The 10,478-nt window shown below is 38.2% G+C and overlaps 1 long non-coding RNA gene across 1 annotated transcript; it reads right to left on the reverse strand.

Moving 5' to 3' along the window:
• Window positions 1-5,028: 5,028 nt before the first annotated feature.
• LOC138920852 (uncharacterized) lies at window positions 5,029-10,025 on the reverse strand. Its single transcript, XR_011432778.1, has 3 exons — window positions 9,911-10,025; window positions 8,573-9,144; window positions 5,029-7,390 (listed from the first exon to the last, which is right to left on the reverse strand). It is a non-coding gene; the product is annotated as an uncharacterized lncRNA (long non-coding RNA).
• Window positions 10,026-10,478: the final 453 nt, after the last annotated feature.

The raw sequence follows: 10,478 nt of genomic DNA on the forward strand, positions 1-10,478 counted from the left end.
CTCCTACTTCCATCACATTGGGCATTAAGATTTCAACATGTGAATTTTGGGGTGACACAAACATTCAGATCGTATCATTTTTCTAACTCCAAATCCCAAATTTCCTCCAAAATGACACTATTTCTCTGAATTCAGATGTGACTCTAGTGTTAGCAGATTTCTTAAAAGAGGAGAAAAGAAGACATAGCCAAGGAAACGCAGTTTTCCAGAGACAACCTGCATCATTTGATTCAAATAAACTCCCCCTCATTATTCTGCTCAAAGGCACTTTGTGGACACAACCTTATTAATTTGTTGGCAGTCACTAACCACAGGAGATTCACTTTTTCAGATGGTCACCATTGTCTGCCTTCTTTACTTTAGCCACAGACATCTGACAGCTGCCAAGACAAACAGTGCTGTGGGATTGTGGACTGATCTGGACACTCTTTAGTCCTATTTGGCTGAATTCCTTTGGACCTGAGTGTTCTGAACTTGATTAGTTTGCAGCAATCATTTTCACAAAGGAGTTACTTCACACAATTGAGATTTTACTTAGTACATAATGGCATTTGTTCTAAGTAAATGTTGAAAAATCTCCAGTTCAAAGGATTCTGCAGATATAACACCTACAAACATAACTCTCTCCTTCCTCTACCCAAAAAGGCTAAAGTAAATTCATTTTTCTCTTATAGTTCATGTAAACTGCACTTCTGTGACTAAGGTAGGAACGTGTTCAGGTGAAGGATTACATGCTCTGCATTCTCAGGTCAACCTCAGAGGATCTTGTTTACCTTGTTTTATTGTGGTCTAGCAACGTCCTTATATCAATGAACTAGAGGCTTTTCTGCCCTCAGCTGAGAATCCCTTACTGAACGTTTGATTCACTGCCTTAGATACATTTTCCAGGCTCTGAAAATTGCTAAACACGCCAGGTACTATGAGCGTGAGCAGGAGATTAAGCATTTGGTTATTTGGGTGAAACTCCCCCAAACCCATGGAGAAATACAGCTAATATTTAGAGTGAAGGAAATGTGTCTTCCTCCTTTCCTCACACCACTGCCTGGGCCCAGAGTGGTGGATGTGTTCTTGGTCCTCTCACTTCCAACCTATCTCCCCACCTGCTTCTGCTCCTCAACTCTCCCCTGAGTGACTCTTCCACAGGAGAGGAGTAGCTAATCATGAGACATGGTGATATTTATGCACACATTGTACTAGGTGTCTTAAATATTAAAATGTCCTTAAAGAGTATCCATGAAAGCTCTCTGCCTTTTCCTCCTGCTTTCTGGCTTTGCATAGTAAGCAGACCCAGGCAAGCCCTGAGTCTCCAAAATGTGGTTTATTTCTCTCTCTCTCTCCTTTCTCTCCCTCTGAACATGAAATTGAATAGTATTAGATTCAAGGGAAAAGAAGGAGTCCTCCTTCTGGTTTAACTGATGAGCCTGTATTGAGAGACACTAATAAATTCACATCTCACTATTAATGAAATGGTACCCTACTTCTCTTTTGGCTATTAATCCTTGAATTTGTCATTCCCTTCATCAGGCATCCTGCAAGGAGAAATTCTAGATGGCAGAGTTGTATCCACTCATTCTTGGGACCCAGTACCTTCCAAACATATACCACACCTCTAATCTTCAGCATAATTATAATACTTAATTCTACTCAATCAATCAATCAATCACTGGGCCCACTACTAATGATGAAATCCCAAAATGAAGGAAACTAAATGTGTGATGGGAATTTGGGAAGATTAAGTCAATTCGCCTGAGTCCTTAGAACAGCCTTATAATTTCAATATTTCATTTAATTAAATTAAGCCCAACATGATAGGTATCCACCTCATTCTCAATTTTTTTTTCCTCCATCAAAACTAGCTCATAAGAGGGGCTGGCCTTGTGGCACAGTAGTTAAGTTCTCATGCTCTGCTTTGGTGGCTGGGGATTCATGAGTTCATATCCCAGGCGCAGACCTACACACCACTGATCAACCATGCTGAGGCAGCATCCCACATATAAAATAGAGGAAGACTGGCAACAGATGTTAGCTCAGGACCAATCTTCCACACCAAAAAAAAAAAAAAAAACTAGCTCATAGGATGTTTCCACTATGTCTTAGCCTGTGTTCCCCTGAAAGAAGATCCTGAGACAAAATCTTGAGTGTAGTACATACATTGTTTGGGAAGTGATTCTCCTAGCGAGCAGGAATGAAGGACTTAGGAAGTAAAACAGAGAAGGAGGGAAATTCAGTAGAAGAATGCTTTATTAAGCTGGTACTTGGTGCTTGATCTCCCAGGACCTTCTGAGGACTCTAATGAAATATGTTTTAGAACTCTCTGCCTGAGGGAAGAAAGCATTTAGCAACTGGCTTTCATCTCCCATTGGGCAATAGTTTCCCCTAGGGTATTGTCTCCCCCAACACCCAGATTGCCCACATGTGAGAAACGAGCAGGCTCCCCAAGGCACCAGAGAAGCCTTCGACAGGAAGTTAGAGGAACATAACGAAGGCACAAGGTGAACACTCTGTCAGGTGGCATCTGTGAAGAACTAGCCAAGTCTTGCATGGAATTGCTGGTCATGGAAATAGATGGAGTAAAAGGTGTACCACGTTCCACATAGTCTACAGTCTTCCTCTAGCATTATACAGTTCCTGGAATGCTTTCCTTTAAACCCAAAATGTTACAGAATATCCTTCCAGCTATGACCAGCCACACTGTCTGCAAGGACCTAATACAATGGATTGATGGAACAATCTCTGCTGCTGCTCCAGTCAGCCTGAAATCGTAACTGATATCCACTATCAATCTCCTCCATCTTCAATTTTCAAATTCCCTCAACCTTTGGCAATTCTTGGTTGCCTTTCTGGTCAGATGACCTAGACTTTCATCATTTAGAAATCTGAGCCTTTATTTTGCTTGTCCTAGTTGGGCCTAGGTTATTCCATTGCCTGTTCATAGCTGTCACGGAACATAGAAGCATCAAAAGACACCTCAGTGAATTCCAAAATTACAGAGCTCTCCTCCTTGACCCTACTGTGTAGCAGTAGTCCTATCTCCTCATGATAATCAGACTCAAGTCTCCCACCAGTATAGTAACTTCTGTCTTTGCCTGCTGGTCCTCTGACATGAGGATACAAGAGTGACAAGAGATAGTACGACTTCATTCAGTGGAACACTTACTGTGTCCCCTGTAGATGTATTATACACACAAGAACCAGACTTTCTATTCTGGAAGAGCCTAAGATTGTGAGGACAAATCTGCTCCCCACATGAGTCTCTAGGAATGATGTTTAAAAGAACCAATCCTATTTCCATCCCTTGTTTCCTAGATCCCCTGTTTTCTAGCCGTTGACAAAAGAGTATTATATATTGACCGTATTCCTCTGGAAGCAAAGCCTGAGACAAAAGTTCGTATATCATGTCCAGAACATTTTCACCATCCCAAACTGAAACTCCATACCCATTAAACAGCAAGTCCTCATTACCCTTCCCCAAAGCCCCCGGTAGACACTTTTCAACTTTCTATCTCTATGAATTTGAGTATTGTAGGTCCTCATACAAGTGGAATCATAGAATATTTGTCCTTTTGTTTCCAACTTCTATTCAACATAGTATGGGAAGTTCTCACCAGAGCACTTAGGCAAGAAAAAGAAATAAAAGGTGTCCAAATGGGAAAGTAAGAAAAAATTTTCCTCTGTTCACAGATAACATAATCTTACATGTAGAAAACATTAAAAATTCCACAGAAAATTGTAGAGTGGTGATGGTTGCACAACAATGTGAATGTACTTAATGCCACTGAATTGTCGACGTAAAATGGTTAAAATGGTAAATTTTACATTATGTTTATTTTGTATTTTATCTATATTTTATCACAGTAAACAAAAGAAAAGAAAAAAAATTGCTTTTGATTTTTCTTGCTGCTTCGAGTTGAGAAAAATAACCATAACCATATGCCAATGTCAGAAGTTGTAAGGGCCACAGCCAGGCCAGCAGCTATGTTTAGGGGTACCACTTGATAAACAAATGGCTATGTGAATACACGCAAGGAAAACAGCATTTTAACTCAGAGAGACAAGAAAGGCATCATGAAGGCATCTCATGCTAGAGACCTTGAGGACAAGAAGAATTTCCATGATGGAGATTGAGGAGGAGATTATTCCAGGCTTTCCAACTGCAGGAGAAAGACAACCGCCCTTCTGCCTTGGGAATATTGAAATCGTCTTTATTCAATTACATTTAGGACATACTTTGAATAGGCTGCTAAGGTAATTTTCATTTTTATGATTGCTAACTAGCCAAGAAGAAGTAGAAGCCATCAACTCCAGGAAATATTTGACATTTAGGAAGAAAGAGGCACCGAATGAAATCCGGGCTCTCCCCTACACCCATTCAGATTCTCCTGAAAATATTTCCCTCTGCTCCTCAAGTTCAAGTGAACTTAAGAAATCTATAATTTCCAAGTCCTTTAGGCTACTGGAACAAAATTAACTGTAAATTTGAAAGTCTCCTAAGATTTTTCAATCCTTAGAATTAAAGATAATTATTACAAAATATATTTATAAGTAAATCATGTATATCAAAATACTACTAGCTTGTATTTTATACGAATAGCCCTTTCAACAGCAACACAGACTCCCTATATTTTTCCCCAGTGCCTCATTTTTTTCAGACCATTTCTTAAACTGTGTTTCAATGTCTTTCTTCTTTGCGGCCAAATGAAAGATGGATCTGAAGCCCTTTCTGTGTTCATGTATCCAGTTGCTACACTTTCTAGTAGCATCTTTGCCAGTAGCCTTGTCCAGAATATGAGCCTTTATGCCTCCTTCTTATAAGCAACCTCATTCTTTCATACTATAGAAATGAAAAAATCTATAGAACTTCATCAGATTTCCTACATGGACCCAAGTTAGAAAGAATAGTCTCAGAGTTAATCTTTGTTGTCTGCAGAGTAAGCTGGTGAGAGGCAGACTGTGCTGGGGCTCTGTCAGCTCTTTAGTAAATTACACGCGAGGATAAGAGGATAAAGGATAAAAAGGACGGTCCTTGCCTGCTGATAAAATACATTCTTTATTCTCCTTTTTCTACAATGTATTGAATAACACCATACAGCATGTCATTATATACTTTATATAACAAATGTACAATTACAACACATAAAGCCAAAAAATGCACCTCAAAAAACATCATGTTTCCTAACAGGAAGTGGAGAGATATTTCAGAACAGTGAACAAAGGTTTTCTCCGCTGAAATCTTTTAAAAGAGTGGTGTTTTTGAACATCTAAACTAGATTGTGATTCTGCCAGCTACATGAGTATTTCAGCCTTCTGTCGTGCATTAAAACATGAGTAGCAATTACCGTTAGAAAATTTGGACTAGAGGGAGTTTTTAAAATTTACTTTATTTTCCTAATTTTATTTGCATAAAGCACTTGCTTGTGACGTCATTGACTCTTCACAGCAACCTAATGGAATGGGCATTATTACCCCATTTTATAGTAGAAGTTGAGAGATGCTGAGAAATTTGCCTGAGGTCAACCTCTGAAGAAGTAAAACCCAGATTCATACAAGATCTGTTTGCATCCAATACCCTTGACTCTTCAAAGTCCAGGATACAGTTGCCACTGAATTCAGGGTATAAAATTACCATTAGAGGGGCCACCCAATGACAGCAGTTAAGTTCACACGTTCCACTTTGGCAGCCGAGGTTCACTGGTCCAGATCCAGGGTGCAGACACGGCACCACTTGGCACACCATGCTGTGGTAGGCATCCCACATATAAAGTAGAGGAAGATGGGCACAGATGTTAGCTCAGGGCCAGCCTTCCTCAGCAAAAAGAGGAGGATTGGCAGCAGTTAGCCCAGGGCTAATCTTCCTTAAAAAATAAATAAATAAAATAAAATAAAATTACCATTAGAGTTTCTGATTTTATGGAAACAAAAATTTAAGTTTTCCTTAAGAATGAATTTAGCATGTACAATATATATCAATTATATGTCTACAAAATCTGCACCTTGAAATTTGCTTAATAAACACTATAAAAAGTTTTTATGGTTATTTGACCTCTCAATGTTTAGTCCTATTCAGTTAACACAGTTTGCTGCAATCTAAAACAAAAAATGTTATATTTAATGGCATTAATTCTGAATAGTTCACTAGCATGATACTCTAGGTACTTTTCTTCTCTATAAATTTTTTTAATACTTAGAATGTTAGCATCAATCCTTTTAAGGAACTTAATCTCTATATATTTCAAGTCAACAAAGCAAGGGGGAAGAGGAAAATTAGATGGAGGAAAAAGAAGGTGAAATAAGGAAGCAACCAAGAGATTTACAAGAATGGAGCTCTTCTGCCACCTGGTGGGTTTTCTGTGTTATAACCAAAGCTACTTAAAACTATTTTTTTTTTTTTGGAAGAATGTTTCGGTAAATTTTTATTTCCAAAAGACAGATCACTCACTCACTGGCTTCCAAATCTGAATAGCCAACACAGTCACCCAGAAAACTTTTTCATGGGAGCCATTCCTTGATATTTTTATTTCATAGTGTTTCCAGAAAGGACTTTTGTTAGTTTCTCAGTAATTCCAGTTGAGAATGATGCGGTAGATTCTCGACTGACAAGTCAGAGTTTGCAACCTTTTCATAAACAATCGTTATCGTCTTCTTTCTGGGCTCACAACTAAGCTCCACTTAGTACCTCTCTTTAACTGGGTATTGTCACATGACTGAGCCTGAGCTCTGGCAAATGGAATCCCGCCGCCTTCACCTTTATTGAATGCGGTTGTCTTGTTTTCATTGTCTTCTACCTGGATATCTTGGCCAACTTTGGCATTGGTGACAATCTCTTTCTTGAAACTTTTTCTTCTGTTGGGTTAGTTAGATTTTCTCTCCTCATTCTCCTACCGAACAAATGAACATCATCAGAGTAAAAGTCAAAGATCTCGCTCCACTCCTATGAAACTGGCCTTCCTTCTCCTCCAACACATCAGACGGGCCCCAGCTTAGTGCCTTGGACAACCTCGTGTTTCTGGCTGGAGCGCTCTTTCCTCAGATACACGGGGCCTGCTCCGCCTCGTTCAAGTCTTTGTTCAAACATTTCTTTCTCACTGACCCCTCCCTATTTGTAAATGCAACTTCCTCTCCACAAACAACTTATTCTTACCATGCTTTATCTTTTTCCATAGCAATTGTAAAATTCAACATACTACACAGTTTCAATACTTAGTATGTTTATTGTCTTCTTTACCCTGGAATATAAAATCCATAAGGGGAGGGAATTTTGTTTTCTCCGACGCTGTGTGCTCAGAAACCAGGACGGCGCCTGGCACACTGCAGATGCTCAAAAACATATTTCTTCACTGATTGAAGGGAAGAAGGTGTGAATGAATGATGAATGAATGAATGATAAGCCACCCTGTTGATAAACGAACACATGGGACAATATTAAGCCTCACAAGTACTCAAACATCCAAATTAACACTAATCACCATATTTTTCTATTAATTATTCAGTTATATGATCTTCAAATATAGTTCCTAAACCAGTGGTGTTATAGTGAATTACATACACATTTTAGTTAAATTTATGCAGTTACTTTTTAAATCAATTTACATGTAGTCATAAAGAGTTTATAACCTTTGACCCAGTAATACTAGTTTTGGAATTATGCTGCAACAAAAACATTTTTAAATACATATATTCTACGTAGCCATCTACTGCAGCATTGTTAATAATGATGAAGAGCTGAAAGACACTATTTTGCAACCATTTTAATCATAAGCACTGTGCTTCAACATGGAAAATTGTTTATGGAAAATGTGTTATAATAAAATTTAAAAATCTGTGATTACACAGTTTTTATGTGTATGTGAAGAAATATTATAAGGAATGTACAAAAATTAGAAGAATTTTTGCATATACACATGATGAGATTACATCTTATTTTTGTCACCATTTCCCAAATGTTTTGATTTATCACAGTAGTTTTTACAATTCTTTAGTATTGGAAAGGAAAATAAATTATCTTATTTCCTAATGTTTTACCCTCGTCTGATGTGAATTTATCCTAAGTTCCAAAAAGTGATCATTACTTGCTTTTATTGTATTCATCAAGAACAATTTACATCGCTGTGGAAATATCTCTAACCAGTCTTTAAAACAGATTTACTTGCATGGGAATGAGCAATTTAGCCAATAAAATCAGGCTGAATTTAACATTAATTTGAGAATTAAAGTGTTCTTTCTATTTTCTCATGTGTCTACCTAGCTCCCTGCATGGGGTCACTTTCTAATTGCTTGGCTTGTATAGATATAGTTGTGTCCATCATCCTTCCACATTTTAATAAATAGGGATTGTCTGTAATTGTCCCTCTTTTACACACATTAATATCCATTGGTTCATAGCACACTATCCAGGAATTCATGGAAGGGAGAGTTTTTCACACCAAGAAATTCAGGGCATGGAGCCACCCCTCAAAAATTAGTTTTTCCCATGGATAACTGAACTAAACCTTCAGCCTTCAGCAGACCGTGGGATTCCTATCTCTGTGCTTGATTTGCCTCTCCCTGGAAGCTCTCAACCCAGGTCAGTCCTTACCTTCTGTCTCATGTGACCTGATGGATTGTTGAGACTCAGTCTTCCTCCAGGTGCCTTGCTCAGCATGGATGTTGGCTGTGGCTAGCCCCTCCCCTTTCTGGTCATGGTGAGGGGTAGCTGCTCTCAATTTCATAGTCTCCCACTGGCATGATTCTTTGCCACCTTGTCACTCCCCATTCTGTACTGACAGCCCAAGAACTAACTTTTGGGGTCATAACATTAACTCCTTCGTGTGAAACAAAGTTAATTCAACCGTTCATTGATTCTTGTTCTTGTAAAGCTAAGGATTCACGAGAACAAAACCAAAAAACAGAAGACCCTCCCCCTGGGTCCTCTTACTCCAAACGCCCTCCCTGCAGAAGCATGGCACTGCTCACACCTCTGGCAGGCTTGCCACATGACTTACTTTGGCCAGAGAAATGTGAGAGAAAGTGATACATTCCATTTCTAATAGAAGCTGTAAGAGCCATCACATACGTCTTCTATTGCCTTCTATTTCCTCTGCCAGAAGACTAACAATGACCTAGACAGGGGCTGCTTCTTCAGCCAAAGTCCAGGAATGAGCAAGTGTCCTGCGATAGAATTTAAAAACAAACAAAAAATGTTATTGTTGGATACCACTAAGATTTTTGGAGTCATTTGTTACCATAGCATAACCCAGTCAACGCTGCCTCATACAACTTGCGTCTTCATAGCATTTGAGGAAGCAGTATGATATAGTGGGCTAGCTGTGTGACCTTGGGCAAATTACGTAATCTCACTGTGCCTCATCTATAGCATTGAGATAATACCTATTTCATGAGGTTATTGTGAAAAACGAATGAAAACTTATTAATACATTAACCCTATCTGGTACATAATCTATGCTTAATAAATACTAGCTACTGCTTATTATTATTGTTATTACTATTACTATTCTGCAACAGACATGGGTTTTATCTAAATTCTGTATATTAAAGCATTGCAGAGTGTCTGACTCATATGATTAGACACTGGCTTCAACTAGACCTGTTTGCCAAATGTCTTTAATTGATCAGCCACTTCCCTTTTGTTTAGTCCTTTCATATGATCACTTCCACTGATTTCCTTTTACCATCTTTTCTTTTCCCTTTTCCTTTAAACTAGCAAAGATTTTATAACACAAACTTAAATGGAACTCAAATACCTTCAAGTCATTTAGCTCATCTTTATTGATACCCTGAAATTTGTACTGTCATAGACTTCAATCTATTCTTTGCCCTAAATGGAGTTCCAAATAAATCATCATATGTACCAAAATTTCTGCTTAAAGGACATCCTAGGACGCAGTGTGTTCAATTTGTAAACACTTAGAAGTACCTGAAATGGTCATAAGTTATGGAGCCAGAGCTTCAAGGAAAACTCTTCTTAGAAACCAATCTTTTCTGCTGTCATGTTCTCAAGGATGGGGAATAGTGTTCTGTTATCTTTTTCCTACATGGGAAAATTATACAAGAAAACAATCTTTGTTTCCTAGAAATCCTATATTTTTGTGTCCTTAGTTTCTTTACATCTTTCTATTTTTCTCACACAAAGCATCTTTAATCATCCATGACATTGATTTTCATTGCAACCCATTTTCCTGGGTTCTGTAAACAAAAGACACATGCTTTCCATTACCAAAATCTCACCCACCTCATTTTTCATTGCAAGAAAATAAAATAGAAAGTTCTTTCTCAGAGTAAAAATTATTCTTTTCTGTTCAACTTTATAGATGTAAAGCCTTCAGGATTGTTCTTTTTAACTGATTTTCTAACTTGCCACCTGGAATTCAGTTTCTCCCTCTACACAATCTTTTCCTTATTCTGTTGCCAAAATCATCTTAAAATTTAAATTTGATCATTTCACTTTCTGGAGTAAAAACTTCCATAGGCTCTCCAACCTCGAT

This window comes from Equus caballus, chromosome 26, assembly GCF_041296265.1.
Source record: "Equus caballus isolate H_3958 breed thoroughbred chromosome 26, TB-T2T, whole genome shotgun sequence".
NCBI classification, from domain to species: domain Eukaryota; kingdom Metazoa; phylum Chordata; class Mammalia; order Perissodactyla; family Equidae; genus Equus; species Equus caballus.